Source organism: Cajanus cajan, chromosome 8 (assembly GCF_000230855.2).
Source record: "Cajanus cajan strain Asha chromosome 8, NIPB_CcT2T_4, whole genome shotgun sequence".
Classification (NCBI taxonomy): Eukaryota; Viridiplantae; Streptophyta; class Magnoliopsida; order Fabales; family Fabaceae; genus Cajanus; species Cajanus cajan.
The window spans coordinates 36,920,016-36,938,334 of NC_138524.1; the positions used below are offsets into that span (position 1 = coordinate 36,920,016).

An 18,319-nucleotide genomic window follows, 5' to 3' on the forward strand; every position below is an offset into this window, starting at 1 on the left:
TCCTATCTGAAGATGAAGAAGAATCGGCAGGTACATCATTAATTCCCCTGAGCACAATAGCATCATTCCTGGCGCTGAACTGTTGGGAGTTGGAGGCCATTTTTTCAATTAAGTGCCTAGCCTCAGCCGGAGTCATGTCACCAAGGGCTCCTCCACTGGCAGCATCAATCATACTCCTCTCCATGCTATTCAGGCCCTCATAAAAATATTGCAATAGGAGCTGCTCAGAAATCTGGTGGTGGGGACAACTTGCACATAATTTCTTGAATCTCTCCCAGTACTCATATAAGCTCTCTCCACCAAGTTGCCTGATCCCTGATATATCCTTTCTGATTGCAGTGGTCCGTGAGGCAGGGAAAAATTTCTCCAGAAACATTCTTTTAAGAACATCCCAGCTAGTGATGGACCTGGGAGCCAAATAATACAGCCAGTCTTTAGCAACTCCCTCCAATGAATGTGGAAATGCCTTCAGGTAGATGTGATCCTCTTGAACATCAGGAGGCTTCATGGTAGAACATACAATATGAAACTCCTTTAGATGTTTGTGTGGATCCTCACCTGCATGACCATGAAACTTGGGCAACAAATGAATTAGTCAAGTTTTAAGCACGAAAGGAACATCCTCTTCAGGATATTGGATGCACAAACTCTCATAAGTGAAATCAGGTGCAGCCATCTCCCTAAGAGTCCTCTCACGAGGTCCATTATGTTCACCCATGTTTTGTTGTTGACTTGAATGAAGTTCAGATGCAACACTTATACAATCACTAACACTATGACTATCACTACTTAAAGATGGAATGATATGCTCTCTAAGTAATCTATGGAATGTCCTATCAATCTCAGGATCAAATGGATGCAAAAGACCTGGGTTGCTCCTAGTCATGCACTACATGCAACACATGCATCAGGACACGTGAACAGTAGGGGTAAACTGGGAATTTCCATGAAAGCTCAGAAAATATCAAAACTAATGCACCAACATCATCCTAAAATCATAAGACACCACCACAAAAAAGTTGAGAACAAAATTCCAAACCTAACTATTTTTAAAAAATTATAAAAGTTTGGAAAAATAGTGAAATAAAACTTCAAAAATACAAAAGAAATAGTAAATGACGTTTTTTTGAAGATCTGGGCTGTGTGGGTTGGATAGATCTTTTTTTTCTACACAAAATGAAAAAATTTTTTGCCTAATTCCGATAACCAGAGCAAAAGTTATGGTCGTTTGAAGTTTTGCTGAAACATTTTTTTAAAAAATTTGTATCTCCAAATTTTGACCAAACTATGTGCCCTACCTATTTTTTACACAAAATATAGGTTGAAAGAAGTTACCACAAAAAAAATCAGACAAAAATAACAAGTCTAGCTATGGAAACCAAAAATCACAATTAATTGGAAAATTCTAGCACTATTCAGCACTATTCACAGCCACTTGATGCACCAGCTTTTGAGCCAATTTTCACACCCTTTCCCACCAAATTGGAACCCGAACAGAGTAGTAGTAGGGAGAGAAAACAGAGTATGCACAACCGGAACAGAGCATGCACCAAAATTCGGACCAAAAACAGAGCAAACAAGCTACAAAACGGACCAGAATTCAAGCCACAAAACGCACCAGATTTGGCACCAGACTAGACCAGATTTTTCACCACATGAGCCAGAAATCAAACCAAAAACCGGACCACAATTCTAACCAACATGCACCAGAATTTGAACCAAAATGCACCAGAAACCAAACCAGATTTCGAACCAAAAATTGAACCAAATATCAGACTAAGTTACTGTTCCATTGATTTACTGTTGAATTGGTTCTCTAATTGCATGACCTTAGGGACTAATAACACACAAAATTACACAACATAACATGCAATATGACACGAAAATGCAAGCATCAAACTAACTCACAAAACTGAAATGAAACTGATATGGGACTGACACACTCTAACACACCACCAAGAACACCAAGAACACCAAGAACAAACAGAACACAACAGAAACTTAAAACTACTAACAAAAACACAAAACACACAACACAAAACCTTTGACAAGAACCGATGGTCCCCGGAAACGGCGCCAAATTTGATCGAGGCCGTACCCGGTCAAATAAAAAAACAATTAATGTAGTACTAGGAAGTGACTCCTAGGTCGTCTCCCAAGGACCAATTGTCTCAGTCAAAGGTTCAAACACACAGTGGGGGGGGGTTGGTTCAGATTATCGAGTTAAATAAAACGAGCAGAAGTATGGATTACTTGCAGTAATTAAAATAGGTCAGACCCCTGAACATAATGCACCTCTGATTTCCTTGGTTCACAACAAATAATCTGTCCAACATAATCCTGTTCAGTCCATGATTAATCAACTAAGCGAAGACTAACATGAGACCTCACTACACGAATTAAGCAAACGTGAACCTTGCAAGACCTCCTTCCCCAGGATTAAGCAACCTGAGATACTGAACGTGAACAACCCAGAGTCATTAAGCATGGCTCAGATGTTGAACGCCTCAGAACAGAGATCCCACAAGGGAGGATCAAGCGGAGCAGAAATGCAACGCACAGAGAACCTCTTTCAGAGGATTGCATTCTGTCCAAGGGCCCAAACCCTGGGATTTAGCCCTCCATTAAAATAGCAACAGAAACGAAAATAGAAGAAAACATGAAAGTGGCAACAGCAATGCAAGCAAAACGTAACAGAGAAGAGGAAGAAGAAAACGAAAATGGAAGCAGGAACAGAATACAAAACGTGAATAATAATAGCAAAACGTGAATGTTCAGATACAAGAGGAAGATCAACCAGAAAACAACCAGAAAACGTGAAGAACAAAGAGCCACCAGCAGAAAACGAAAAAAACAAAGTTCCAAGAGAGACAGCAACGTGGTCACATCAAGTCTCCATGTGGGTAGCTGCTCCTTTTCCCTAGAAAAACCCTAATAGAGTGTAAAAATGGGCCCCCACTGGTCTGACCCGAAAATACAATAAAAATAAACGAAAAAGAAAATAAAATGCTGATATGGCATAAGTGGTGCAATGGTGACATGGCATGTGATGTGGCAGATCTTCTTGAAGTCCAAAAATTTATTCCAAGCCCAAATAATTATTAAATTGCCCTGAAAATAAAAATTGGGATAATAAGATCCAGAAAAATCAATTTAGTTAAAATATGAATTACCGGTCCAATTAAAGCCCAAATAGAAAACAGTGCAGAATATAAACAATTAAGCACAAATCAGAGATTAAGATAAACACAGAAAGGTAAGAAAATAAGGGAAAATAATGACTCATCAAATTCCCCCACACTTAGCCTTTTGCACTCCTGGGCAAAATCAAAAAGCAGAGCAAGGAACAATTTAAAAGATACCAAAGATAGCAAAGAGAGCCACATGGAGAAAAACGAAAACAAAAACAACAACACACAAATAGACAGAGTTACATAATCCTCATTGAATCCTGAGAAAAGAGAGGAATAGGCAACATGCAACACACAAAGAGTCAAAGAAACCAGATACTTATGGAAATCATCCAAGCATTTCAAAACATGGCAAGACAATCAATCAACTTAAGAGGTGAATCAAAAATAACAGAACCTCACAAGATGCACTGTATCACTGTATCTCTCAAGTGTCTAGGCAACTGTATACTCTCAAAGCACTCATGAAAAACAAGCAACAGATAGACTTGGCAAGCCTCTAAAATCAACACTCAACACACATGCACATGAGGATCAAAAGGTCTTTTTAGGGTTGTAATGAGGCCAAGGACAGGGTAGAAGATAATATATGGGATAAGTAACTACAAACCAGAGGAAGCAGAGGAGCAATGGAGAATAAGTCAAGAATAAACATAATAAGCAAACCCAAAACCTCTAATGACCTCTAAAATAACCAATCCTCTTCCCCTTTGCCTCATACAATTTCTCTTTTTTCGTTTTTTTTTTTTTTTTTTTTTTTTTTTTTTTTTTTTTGAAAGCATGAACAGTACACACGAAATTTTGAGATAATCTAATATAAGATGTGCAGAGAAATAAATATACAGCATGAAGAACCAACTAGCCAATATATATCATCCAATGAAACATACACACACACCCCCACACTTATTCAAGAACTTATTCCCAAAACAATTCCAAAGCTCCAAAACTCCCTAAGGTTAAGGTAATCATGGTTTTTCACTTAAGGCTTGTAATGAGGTTCGAACAAAGAAGGGGAAATAGGCTCAGCAGGGGTTATCAGAGGAGTTAATTCAAGGTAGGCTTATTTGGCTAGAGGCTTATCAGAATAAAAATGCCTTAATCCTTTCCAAACATGCATGTGGACCAAGAAATATCAAACAGAGTTAAGCCAAGGATATTGTGCAAGCAATCAAGAGGCAAAACACACAAGAAAGAGCAGAGAAAGGGTCAAACCTCACATAGGGTAAATCTGTCACATTCAATTCAACCTCTCAAACCTCATAATCAAATTGCCAAGCAGAGAAAGACAGGGATTTCAATCCATAGAATATCAAGTAACTCATATCCAAGAGTGAAGCAAGTGCCCACAATCTATCAAAACCCAGAAATCAAAGAGAAACATGCAAAACTGTACATGACACCTAAACATAGAACCTAAACCAAAATTGACAAATAAACCCTAAAAGCATCTAAACAAGACAGTGTAAACAAGACACCCCCCCACACTTAAATCACACATTGTCCCAATGTGGCTCACATCATAAGATCAAAGCAATTAAAATAATCAACAGAATGGGACATGTGCAAAGAGGGGGAAAAGAGAACTCCCTAAGTCATGGAGATGGTGGAAAGGAAGTGGGGTCGAGCAGAGACATCTCCTCTACAACTGCATTCAACAGGGAAGGATTGCTGAGGAAAGGTTTCAGACGGTGCCCGTTAACTTTGAAGCTCTTGTCTGTGGATTCACTTTTGATCTCAACTGTACCATAACGAAAAACATTAGTAACAACAAAAGGTCCAATCCACTTAGAACGCAACTTACCACCCATGAGACCAAGCCTTGAATTATACAGTAAAACTTTCTGCCCAACCGTGAAGTCCTTTCTAGCTATCAAACTATCATGGAACTTCTTGGTTTTCTCCTTGTAGAACTTAGAGTTCTCATAGGCTTCTAGGCGGATCTCATCCAGCTCACTCAGTTGCAACTTTCTTTCCTCACCAGCCTGATCAATGGAGAAGTTGCAGGTCTTCACAGCCCAGTAGGCCCGATGCTCAATCTCAACAGGTAAATGACATCCCTTGCCAAAGACAACCCGATAAGGAGACATCCCTATAGGTGCTTTGTAGGCAGTCCTATGTGCCCAAAGAGCATCATCCAACCTGTTACTCCAATCTTTTCTGTTGGGCTGTACAATCTTCTCTAAGATTCTCTTGATCTCCCTATTTGAAATCTCAGCTTGCCCATTAGTTTGGGGGTGGTAAGGTGTGGAAATTTTGTGCACTACCCCATACTTCTTGAGCAAAGCCTGCATAGATCTGTTGCAAAAATGGGTTCCTTGATCACTAACAATGGCTTTGGGTACTCCAAACCTGCAAAATAGGTGAGATCTAACAAAATCCACTACAACCCGAGCATCATTAGTTCTAGTGGGTTTGGCTTCCACCCATTTTGAAACATAATCAACAGCTAAAAGAATGTAGGAAAATCCAAAAGAAACAGGAAAGGGACCCATGAAATCAATACCCCAGACATCAAACACCTCACAGAATAGCATGGGCTGCTGAGGCATCTGCTGTCTCCATGTAAAGGATCCTCCTGCTCGCTGACACTGCTCACAAGTGCTACAAATCTTCCACGCATCTCTGAAGATCGTGGGCCAGTAGAAACCGCAGTCAAGCACCTTGCGAGCTGTCCTCTGAATGCCTAGATGGCCACCTGGTGGGGAAGAATGACAAAATTGCAGGACCGAATCAATCTCATTATCTGGTATGCATCTCCTAATCACCTGGTCACTGCAAAACTTCCACAAATAGGGGTCATCCCAAATATAATGCTTAGCATCACTCTTAATTTTATCAATTTGAGCTCGTGATGCTAAGGGAGGAAAAACAGAAGCAACTAAAAAATTAACAATGTTTGCAAACCAAGGGGTAGAAGAAGCAGAAACAGAAGAAATAATAAACAAATTTTCATTAGGAAAATTATCCTGGATGGGCAAGATGTCAGCACTATCCTCAGGTCTTTTAATTCTGCTGAGATGGTCTGCCACCAAATTTTGAGCTCCACTCCTGTCCCGGATATCCAAGTCAAACTCCTGGAGCCAAAGCATCCACCTGATCAATCTAGGCTTTGACTCAGCCTTTTTCAGCAGGTACTTCAGAGCTGCATGGTCAGTATAGATAATAACACGAGAACCAAGCAAATAAGATCTAAATTTATCAAGAGCAAAAACAATGGCAAGAAGCTCTTTCTCTGTGGTAGTGTAGTTTGCTTGGGCAGCATCCAAAGTCCTGGAAGCATAATATATCACTCGAGGCAACCTGTCAACTCTCTGTGCTAGGACAGCTCCCAATGCATAATTGGATGCATCACACATCAGCTCAAATGGGACTGTCCAATCAGGTGCCTGAATGATTGGAGTGGTGGTCAGTGCTTCCTTGAGGCAGTCAAATGCCTGTTTACACCTGTCATCAAAAACAAAATCAACCTCCTTCTGCAGTAGATTGGATAGTGGAAGGGCCTTCTTGCTGAAGTCTTTAATGAAGCGCCTGTAGAAACCTGCATGGCCAAGAAAAGATCGCACCTGTCGCACGCAAGAGGGGTAAGGCAATTGTGCAATGACAGATATCTTTGCAGGGTCAACCTCAATGCCCCGACTAGAAATGATATGCCCTAAAACTATACCCTGCTCTACCATAAAATGACATTTCTCAAAATTAAGAACAAGGTTAGTCTCAATGCATCTATTCAGAACTCTATCCAAACTATCCAAACATGCATCAAAAGAGGATCCATAAACAGTAAAATCATCCATAAACACCTCTATGCAATTTTCAAGAAAGTCAGAAAAGATACTAAGCATGCATCGCTGGAATGTGCCAGGGGCATTGCATAGGCCAAAAGGCATCCTCCTATAGGCAAAAGTACCAAAAGGGCAGGTGAATGTGGTCTTTTCCTGATCCTCAGGAGCAATATGAATCTGAAAATAACCAGAGAACCCATCAAGAAAACAGTAATGAGATTTACCTGCCAGGCGCTCAAGCATCTGATCAATGAAGGGCAGAGGAAAATGATCCTTCCTTGTTGCTTGGTGGAGCCTTCGGTAGTCAATACAGACCCTCCAACTGTTTTGGACTCTGGTGGGTATGAGTTCATCCTTTTCATTCTTGATAACAGTGAGGCCTGTCTTCTTGGGGACCACTTGGACCGGACTCACCCACTGACTGTCTGAAATAGGATAGATGATCCCAGCTTGTAGAAGCTTGGTCACCTCTTTCTTCACAACTTCCAAAATGACAGGGTTGAGTCGCCTCTGGGGCTGTCTCACTGGTTTAGCTCCATCCTCCAATAATATTCTGTGCATGCATGTGGATGGGCTAATGCCAGGAATGTCTGCCAGGGTCCAACCAATTGCCTTCTTATGTTTTTTTAGAACCTGCAACAATTTCTCCTCTTGAACAGCATCAAGGGAGGTGGAAATGATCACTGGCAGTTTCTCATCATCCTCCAAGTAAGCATACTTGAGGTTCTCTGGAAGAGGCTTTAATTCTGGTGTGGGTGTTGGCTGAACATCAGAAGGAACCAAAGAAGGGAGAAGTGGCTCCGCAGCTTGTACCTCAACCTGCAAGTCAGATTCTTTTGTACTTCCTGCAACATGGTTAGTGCATTCTGACTGTATAAAATCAAGAGCAAGAGGTACAGCACCCAAAGTGTAAAATTCAGATGCCTCATAATCAGTTTCACATTCAGATTGATATTCAGATTCAGACTCAGACTCAGACTCAATGCATGGAAGACAACTATGCAAATCAAGTGAAAATGAATGCTTCTTAGCATGAGAAGAATCAAAATCATGAATATGCTTATCAACTAGATCATCAATCAATTCAGCACGAAAAACAGAATGAGCTTCAGAAGGAAATTTCATGGCATCCAAAATATTAAAATGAACAGCAATATCACCAAACTCCATGGACAATGTGCCAGCATAAACATCAATCTTGGTCCGGGCTGTTTTTAAAAATGGTCTACCTAAAATGATTGGGGCAGAACCATGGGAGAATCCCTCCTCCATATCGAGAACGTAAAAATCAGCGGGAAAAATTAGTTCACCAACCCGAACCAAGACATCCTCTATAAAACCTGTGGGGTGAGCAACACTCCTATTGGCCAACTGAATGACCACACCCGTAGGTTGCAAGGTACCAAGAGACAAAGAATTGAAAATAGACAGAGGCATGACATTAATTGAAGCTCCTAGATCAAGCATGGCATTTTCAAATTTATTGTTACCAATAATGCAAGGCACACAAAATGTACCTGGGTCCTTACACTTCTCAGGAATGTGTGGAACAGATTTACCTATGAGTGCTGAGACGTTTCTGCCCATGCTGATTCGCTCATTACCCTTCAACTTCCTCTTGTGGGTGCACAGCTCCTTCAAGAATTTTGCATATCTGGGAATTTGCTTGATGGCATCCAGCAAAGGTATGTTCACCTCCACCTTCCTGAAGGTCTCCAATATCTCCTTATCTACCTCTTCCATCTTTTTGCTTGGAATTGATTTTGGCGGAAATGGAAGAGGGATAGGAGGCTGATGTAGATCATCACTGTGTGCAGCACTAGAAGAAGGTCCAGCTGCATGAAAATTTTTGCTACTACCTGTAGGGCCTTCTTTCTCAAGTGTAGGCTCAGGTGAAGGTGTAGGCATAGCTGGGGGTGCAGGAACATCAATTTGTTTGCCAGATCTCAAGGTGATGGCACTCACATTTTTCGGATTTTGCACAGTTTGTGAAGGTAGCTTGTCTGAATTTTGGGACTGTGCCTGATTTAGCTGAGTTGCCATCTGCCCCATCTGATTTGTCAAACTTTGAATGGAAGCTCTGGTTTCTTGTTGGAACTGCATGTTTTGAAGAGTCATCTGCCTCACTAACTCCTCCAATGAAGGTTCAGAAGTAGAAGGTTGAGGAGCTGGTGGTGCAGGAGCTTCATGTTGTCTTTGTTGTTGCTGTTGGATAGGAGGAGGCACATATCTGCTAGGACCAGCATTGTTTTGGAAAGGAGGGGATGGCTGTTGTTGCTGCTGCTGGTTAGACCATCTGAGATTAGGATGATTTCTCCAACCTGGATTGTACTTATTGCTGGAGAGGTCATAATTTTGCTGCTGCACAGGAGGTCTGTTGTTGTAAATGTTGGCAGCATATGCTTGAGGAGCATGAATATCAGAAGGCTGCTGCAATGATGGACACAAATCTGTATGATGGTCATTTGAAGTGCAAATGCCACAAACCCTTGCAGCAGATGCAGATGAAGATTTCTGGTTCATGGCAAGTTGAGTGACTAAACTGACTAAGGTATCAAGCTTCCCCTCAAGCTTCCTATCTGAAGATGAAGAAGAATCGGCAGGTACATCATTAATTCCCCTGAGCACAATAGCATCATTCCTGGCGCTGAACTGTTGGGAGTTGGAGGCCATTTTTTCAATTAAGTGCCTAGCCTCAGCCGGAGTCATGTCACCAAGGGCTCCTCCACTGGCAGCATCAATCATACTCCTCTCCATGCTATTCAGGCCCTCATAAAAATATTGCAATAGGAGCTGCTCAGAAATCTGGTGGTGGGGACAACTTGCACATAATTTCTTGAATCTCTCCCAGTACTCATATAAGCTCTCTCCACCAAGTTGCCTGATCCCTGATATATCCTTTCTGATTGCAGTGGTCCGTGAGGCAGGGAAAAATTTCTCCAGAAACATTCTTTTAAGAACATCCCAGCTAGTGATGGACCTGGGAGCCAAATAATACAGCCAGTCTTTAGCAACTCCCTCCAATGAATGTGGAAATGCCTTCAGGTAGATGTGATCCTCTTGAACATCAGGAGGCTTCATGGTAGAACATACAATATGAAACTCCTTTAGATGTTTGTGTGGATCCTCACCTGCATGACCATGAAACTTGGGCAACAAATGAATTAGTCAAGTTTTAAGCACGAAAGGAACATCCTCTTCAGGATATTGGATGCACAAACTCTCATAAGTGAAATCAGGTGCAGCCATCTCCCTAAGAGTCCTCTCACGAGGTCCATTATGTTCACCCATGTTTTGTTGTTGACTTGAATGAAGTTCAGATGCAACACTTATACAATCACTAACACTATGACTATCACTACTTAAAGATGGAATGATATGCTCTCTAAGTAATCTATGGAATGTCCTATCAATCTCAGGATCAAATGGATGCAAAAGACCTGGGTTGCTCCTAGTCATGCACTACATGCAACACATGCATCAGGACACGTGAACAGTAGGGGTAAACTGGGAATTTCCATGAAAGCTCAGAAAATATCAAAACTAATGCACCAACATCATCCTAAAATCATAAGACACCACCACAAAAAAGTTGAGAACAAAATTCCAAACCTAACTATTTTTAAAAAATTATAAAAGTTTGGAAAAATAGTGAAATAAAACTTCAAAAATACAAAAGAAATAGTAAATGACGTTTTTTTGAAGATCTGGGCTGTGTGGGTTGGATAGATCTTTTTTTTCTACACAAAATGAAAAAATTTTTTGCCTAATTCCGATAACCAGAGCAAAAGTTATGGTCGTTTGAAGTTTTGCTGAAACATTTTTTTAAAAAATTTGTATCTCCAAATTTTGACCAAACTATGTGCCCTACCTATTTTTTACACAAAATATAGGTTGAAAGAAGTTACCACAAAAAAAATCAGACAAAAATAACAAATCTAGCTATGCAAACCAAAAATCACAATTAATTGGAAAATTCTAGCACTATTCAGCACTATTCACAGCCACTTGATGCACCAGCTTTTGAGCCAATTTTCACACCCTTTCCCACCAAATTGGAACCCGAACAGAGTAGTAGTAGGGAGAGAAAACAGAGTATGCACAACCGGAACAGAGCATGCACCAAAATTCGGACCAAAAACAGAGCAAACAAGCTACAAAACGGACCAGAATTCAAGCCACAAAACGCACCAGATTTGGCACCAGACTAGACCAGATTTTTCACCACATGAGCCAGAAATCAAACCAAAAACCGGACCACAATTCTAACCAACATGCACCAGAATTTGAACCAAAATGCACCAGAAACCAAACCAGATTTCGAACCAAAAATTGAACCAAATATCAGACTAAGTTACTGTTCCATTGATTTACTGTTGAATTGGTTCTCTAATTGCATGACCTTAGGGACTAATAACACACAAAATTACACAACATAACATGCAATATGACACGAAAATGCAAGCATCAAACTAACTCACAAAACTGAAATGAAACTGATATGGGACTGACACACTCTAACACACCACCAAGAACACCAAGAACACCAAGAACACCAAGAACAAACAGAACACAACAGAAACTTAAAACTACTAACAAAAACACAAAACACACAACACAAAACCTTTGACAAGAACCGATGGTCCCCGGAAACGGCGCCAAATTTGATCGAGGCCGTACCCGGTCAAATAAAAAAACAATTAATGTAGTACTAGGAAGTGACTCCTAGGTCGTCTCCCAAGGACCAATTGTCTCAGTCAAAGGTTCAAACACACAGTGGGGGGGGGGTTGGTTCAGATTATCGAGTTAAATAAAACGAGCAGAAGTATGGATTACTTGCAGTAATTAAAATAGGTCAGACCCCTGAACATAATGCACCTCTGATTTCCTTGGTTCACAACAAATAATCTGTCCAACATAATCCTGTTCAGTCCATGATTAATCAACTAAGCGAAGACTAACATGAGACCTCACTACACGAATTAAGAAAACGTGAACCTTGCAAGACCTCCTTCCCCAGGATTAAGCAACCTGAGATACTAAACGTGAACAACCCAGAGTCATTAAGCATGGCTCAGATGTTGAACGCCTCAGAACAGAGATCCCACAAGGGAGGATCAAGCGGAGCAGAAATGCAACGCACAGAGAACCTCTTTCAGAGGATTGCATTCTGTCCAAGGGCCCAAACCCTGGGATTTAGCCCTCCATTAAAATAGCAACAGAAACGAAAATAGAAGAAAACATGAAAGTGGCAACAGCAATGCAAGCAAAACGTAACAGAGAAGAGGAAGAAGAAAACGAAAATGGAAGCAGGAACAGAATACAAAACGTGAATAATAATAGCAAAACGTGAATGTTCAGATACAAGAGGAAGATCAACCAGAAAACAACCAGAAAACGTGAAGAACAAAGAGCCACCAGCAGAAAACGAAAAAAACAAAGTTCCAAGAGAGACAGCAACGTGGTCACATCAAGTCTCCATGTGGGTAGCTGCTCCTTTTCCCTAGAAAAACCCTAATAGAGTGTAAAAATGGGCCCCCACTGGTCTGACCCGAAAATACAATAAAAATAAACGAAAAAGAAAATAAAATGCTGATATGGCATAAGTGGTGCAATGGTGACATGGCATGTGATGTGGCAGATCTTCTTGAAGTCCAAAAATTTATTCCAAGCCCAAATAATTATTAAATTGCCCTGAAAATAAAAATTGGGATAATAAGATCCAGAAAATTCAATTTAGTTAAAATATGAATTACCGGTCCAATTAAAGCCCAAATAGAAAACAGTGCAGAATATAAACAATTAAGCACAAATCAGAGATTAAGATAAACACAGAAAGGTAAGAAAATAAGGGAAAATAATGACTCATCAAGTTCCATATTGTCTATTCTACCATGAAGCCTCCTGATGTTCAAGAGGACCACATTTACTTGAAGGCATTTCCACACTTATTGGAAGAAGTTGCTAAAGATTGGTTGTATTATTTAGCTCCCAGGTCCATCACTAGCTGGGATGATCTGAAAAGAATGTTCCTGGAGAAATTCTTCCCTGCCTCGAGGACCACTGCAATCACAAAAGATATATCAGGGATCAAGAAACTTGGCAGAGAGAGCTTTTATGAGTACTGGGATAGATTCAAGAAGTTGTGTGCAAGCTGTCCTCACCACTAGATTTCTGAGCAGTTGTTGCTGCAATATTTCTATGAGGGGCTGAATAACATGGAGAGGAGTGTGATAGATGCTGCAAGTGGTGGAGCACTTGGTGACATGACCCCAGCTGAAGCCAGGCACTTGATAGAAAAGGTGGCCTCAAACTCTCAACAATTTAGTACCAGAAACGACAATGCAATTGTCATCAGAGGAGTTCATGATGTGGCCACTGATGTAGATAAAAAGCCAGAGAATAAACTTGATGCATTGGTCAACCTGGTAACTCAACTTGCTACAAATAAAAAATTTGCATCTGTATCAAGGGTCTGTGGCATCTGTACTTCAATTAATCATCCAACAGATGCTTGTCCCTCCTTGCAAGACTCTTTTGCAGGTCTTGAGGCACCCCAAGCATATGCTGCCAATATTTACAACAATAGACCTCCACACTAGCAACAACAGAATTATGACCTGTATTTGGATAGATACAATCCTGGTTGGAGGAATCATCCCAACTTGAGGTAGGGAAATTCTCAACAGCAACAAAATCAAGCACCTTTCCTGAACCATCCCTCAAGTTCTTCATACCAACCTCCTCAACAAAGACCTCCTCCTGCACCTGCAGCCTAACCAGCTCAACCTTCTGCTTCCTCTGAGCCTTCATTGGAGGAGTTGGTGAGGCAGATGACCATTCAAAATATGCAATTTCAGCAATGTCGCCACCCGCCGAAACGGACCTTGGCATTCGCGACGATGGTCGGACTCGTTTTAAGTTTTGAAAAGTGGTGGATTGTTAGAACGACTTATTCTCAAACTGAGACCTCATCGAACTAACAATTTTATTAAATGATTCACCAATCCATATTAATCCCAAGCGGGACCCTCCATGGATTAGTGGTTTTCACAAAAAGAAGGGTTCTTGGAGTCGCCACCAATGTTTTACTCAAAACATTGGAAAAAGGGATAAGGCAATTGATTTTCGCAAATCAACCTTGGCCATTACAACCAGAGTTGGGTAAGGGAGTCGGTTACGTGCGGGGAAGGTGTTAGCACCCCACAACGCCCCTTTCGGGTTCCCTATGACGGATTATTTCATAAATAACAGTGCAAAATTACTAAATTACCCCTATTTATTATAAACGGCTATGAATAAGATATCTACATGACGAATAAATTAAACATGCGATGCAACAATCAGAAAGCGGTAAAAGAAGGGATTTTTAGAGAAGAAACCTCTTGAAGCGTGCTTTTTATATATCAATGAAGTTTAGGAGGCTTTTTGGCGCTCCCTCCCTCTACAAGCTCGCTCGCTCCTTCCTAAAAATTAATCTTTACTATGGAAATCAAAAAGATTTCCCTTCGACTAGTTCGAATTCTCAAGCTAAATGCTCAGAACTCAAGAACTTCGTCGGATCGGCTCTCGGAGAGAATTCTAGGGCAGAACACTGCTCAAAAACCCCAGAATACTCAAGAAGAGAGTCCAAGAAGTGTGGAAAAGTGTGGAATGGCGTCCAAATGACGTCCTATTTATAGGGATGAGGCGCAGTACGGCCCCTGGGTTCAATACGGCCCGTATTGAGTTTTTGTACTTCAATACGGCCGTATTGAATTCAGTACGGTCGTATTGAAATACAGAAACTTCAATACGGCCGTATTGGTTTCAGTACGGCCGTATTGTAGTACAAAATGTGCAGTACGGCCGTACTGAACTCCAAGGAGGCCGTATTGAGCTCCAAACCTCCCACTTTCTTATTTTTGGCTACTCTAAGACCTCTAAACCTACAGATAGTCATCCTATGGTCTTCTGGGAGTCCTTCTGGCTGACTTTCCTTTGATCTTTAAGAGTCTTCAAGTCTTATTTCCGACCCGGACAATTTTAGGGGTCTACAGCTGCCCCCCCTTTACTTAGTCGGACGGCCTTTTGGTGTACCGGCTGACAAGTAAAGGAGTTGACCCAATTGTCCGGGTGATGTGCCATCCTTCTGACTTGTAGCGTCTTCCGGTGGAAAATTGTTGAGTAGCCTCTCCAGGTTGAGTATTAGTCGTCGCCTCTCCAGGCTCATGCATACCTCAGTGTTTCTGACAACCTCGGTAGCTGAGTACTGCCTCTCCAGGCCCTGCCTCTCAACATTCGGCAGTTGAGTATCGCCTCTCCAGGCCCTGCCTCTCAACATGAGTCAGTTGAGTATCGCCTCTCCAGGCCCTGCCTCTCAACATGAGGCAGTTGAGTATCGCCTCTCCAGGCCCTGCCTCTCAACATGAGGCAGTTGAGTTTGCCCTCTCCAGGGTTTTGCCTCTCAACATGGGCAGCTGAGTTTACCCTCTCCAGGGTTTTGCCTCTCAACATGGGCAGCTGAGTTTGCCCTCTCCAGGGTTTTGAGATAAGTTTGTCTCCACAGTCCACAATGCTGCTTCGACGGTTTGTTTTTCTGATTTTGTGCCGCTGAGGGCTGGATAACGCAGGGATCCGTCTAGGGGATGTGCAGTCATTCATAGGTTTTTATGCCCCAACTTGCATTGCTTAGTTGGTACCCATGGGGAATTTCTGACTCCTTGGGGTGTAGACACAGATGCTCTCTCTCTGAGTTGAGCGATGCCTTATGTTTGGCTGACGTCCTTTTGACGTAAGTGGAGTATCCCGGTTGTCCTTATTCGGGTGTCTCTTTTGATTTTTTCAATTTTGTTGCCTCTGTGTAGGCTGTTATCCACTGGGGGATTTTGTCATTTTGTTGTGATTAGCCTCTTCTGTTAGGCAGATCATCTTGACGCTTGATGTTTGGCTGAGAGCCGGATTCCACTTGGGGAATGATTATTTGTCTTTTGTGATTTTTTCTTTTTGAAGGAGTGCCTCTGAGTAGGCGAATTATCTTGATGTTCGGTGTTCGGCTGAGTGCCGGATTCCGCTTGGGGAATGGTTATTGATCTTTTTGATTTTTCTCTTTTTTAAAGGAGTGCCTCTGAGTAGGCGAATGATCTTGATGTTCAATGTTCGGCTGAATGCCGAATTCCACTTGGGGAATGATTATTGATTTTTTTTGATTTTTTTGCTTTTTGAAGGGGTGCCTCTGAGTAGGCGAATGGGGATTGAAGATCTTATGTATCCCAGAGTATTATTTAGGAAGCCTCTGCAGGCTTAGCTTCACTCATCGCTTGAGTTGGAAAGCTATCTTTCACTGAGGAAGTCAAAAGTCCTTTGACTTAGATATTCTGTTTGGATGATCAAGCCTCCCTTGGGGAATCTTGCTGATCTTGCTTTGATAGCTTTCACTGGGGAATTTAGTCCGAGCGTGGAAGCTGAGATATCTCTGGGGAGTATTATTTCGGCGAGCCTCTCCAGGCTCAGTTATTTTGGAGAGTATTATTTCGGCAAGCCTCTCCAGGCTCAGTTATTCTGAGAGAGTATTATTTCGGCGAGCCTCTCCAGGCTCGGTTATGATGAGAGAGTATTATTTCGGCGAGCCTCTCCAGGCTCAGTTATTCTGTATGATGAGAGAGTATTATTTCGGCAAGCCTCTCCAGGCTCAGTTATTCTGTATGATGAGAGAGTATTATTTCGGCAAGCCTCTCCAGGCTCAGTTATTCTGTATGATTGGGGAGAGTATTATTTCGGCAAGCCTCTCCAGGCTCAGTTATTCTGTATGATTGGGGAGTATTATTTCGGCAAGCCTTTCCAGGCTCAGTTATTCTGTATGATGAGGGAGTATTATTTCGGCAAGCCTCTCCAGGCTCAGTTATTCTGTACGATGGGGGAGTATTATTTCGGCAAGCCTCTCCAGGCTCAGTTATTCTGTACAATTTGTTGGGTTTTCTGTATTTTGCCTTTTTTTGTTGATTTTTGGCTTTTTCTGTATTTTTGCCTTTTTTCGTTGATTTTTGGCCTTTTCTGTATTTTTGCCTTTTTTCGTTGATTTCGGCTTTTTTTTTTGTTGGAGGGATCTCAAACACACTCACAGATGAAGTATGCAGAGGAATGAAGATGTTGTGATGAATGAGAATGGGCCAATACGGGCCGTATTGAATTCAATACGCCCGTATTGGTGTGAACGTTATGGCCAATGCTGCCGTATTCATTTCGGTACGCCCGTACTGAGTTGAAAATTTGTTCATAACCCTGATTTTAGTACGGGTGTACTGAACATGGTACGGGCGCATTGTTTTTTCTGAAGTTTATATTTTTTGTTTCTTTGTTTTTTTGTTTTTTTGTTTTTTTTTTGTTTGTTTTTTCAATAAACAGAGAATAAGTGATCTTCCAGTACACCTATCATCTGTATGCATGTATGCGGTATGATGCACCTAATTCTATTCGATTTATTTTTTCAAAAGAATTAACCGATGCGTTTCTCTGTTTGGATTTTGCCATTCCTCTAGACGGGCTGTGCGCTGCCGATTTATGTAACCGAGGAATGATGCGTGTTATATCGAGATTGGTGTCATCAACCCAGTGATTCTTCCCTTCCTTTAGAAGACATGTCAACCCTCCTATTGACCACTATATCTCCATGTTTCCACTAGATTATCCTAAAATCGTTTGGGACAAGAGAGAAAAGAAAGGAAAGATATTTTTGTTTAGAAGTTTGTGTTTTAGAGGGGATTTATTTTTTCAAAAATGGTTTTTGTAAGAATGGTTGGCCAAGGTAGGCTTATGTGTTTAGGCTTGTTTGATTAAACACTTATGAAGTTAAGGTAGTCTTGTTATTGACGTTGTGATTTGACAACTTAGATAGCTTCCCTTGAACCTTTCTTTTTGAATTCGGCTCATGGTACCATCATGGATTTCTTTTGCTTTTTTGATTGTCCTTTATTTTTTTGCCTAAAACACCCTTTTGTGGCGTCTTAGCGGACTTTTGTTCATTTTTGCAACCCTAACTTTTGCCTAGGTCACCCTTTCGTGGGATTCCTAGCGGGTCTTTTGCTCTTATTTTTGCGCAGTCCCCTTTTTGGGTTTCCTGCCGAGCTTCTTTTATTTTAAAGGATTTCTTTTTATCCATGATGGCACTTGTCGAGGCCAAGGGAAGGTGCTCCAAGTTGTCACACACACTTCCACATAAAAATGATGCGGGTTTATTATTATTAAGACAATTTTAACCTCATTCATGCTTATTCAAACAGGGTTAAAATAATGTGGTCTAGAATTTTATTGCAACCAAGAAAAGAAGCAATAAGAAATAATAAAGAATGATTTTATTATAATCAT

The 18,319-nt window shown here is 41.2% G+C and overlaps 2 non-coding genes across 2 annotated transcripts; both read left to right on the forward strand.

Annotated features, from left to right (window-relative positions):
• Nucleotides 1-229: 229 nt before the first annotated feature.
• LOC145951018 (small nucleolar RNA R71) lies at nucleotides 230-335 on the forward strand. Its single transcript, XR_014428844.1, has one exon. It is a non-coding gene; the product is annotated as a small nucleolar RNA R71 (small nucleolar RNA).
• Nucleotides 336-9,778: 9,443 nt separating this feature from the next.
• On the forward strand, nucleotides 9,779-9,884 carry LOC145951019 (small nucleolar RNA R71). The gene has a single exon (XR_014428845.1). It is a non-coding gene; the product is annotated as a small nucleolar RNA R71 (small nucleolar RNA).
• Nucleotides 9,885-18,319: the final 8,435 nt, after the last annotated feature.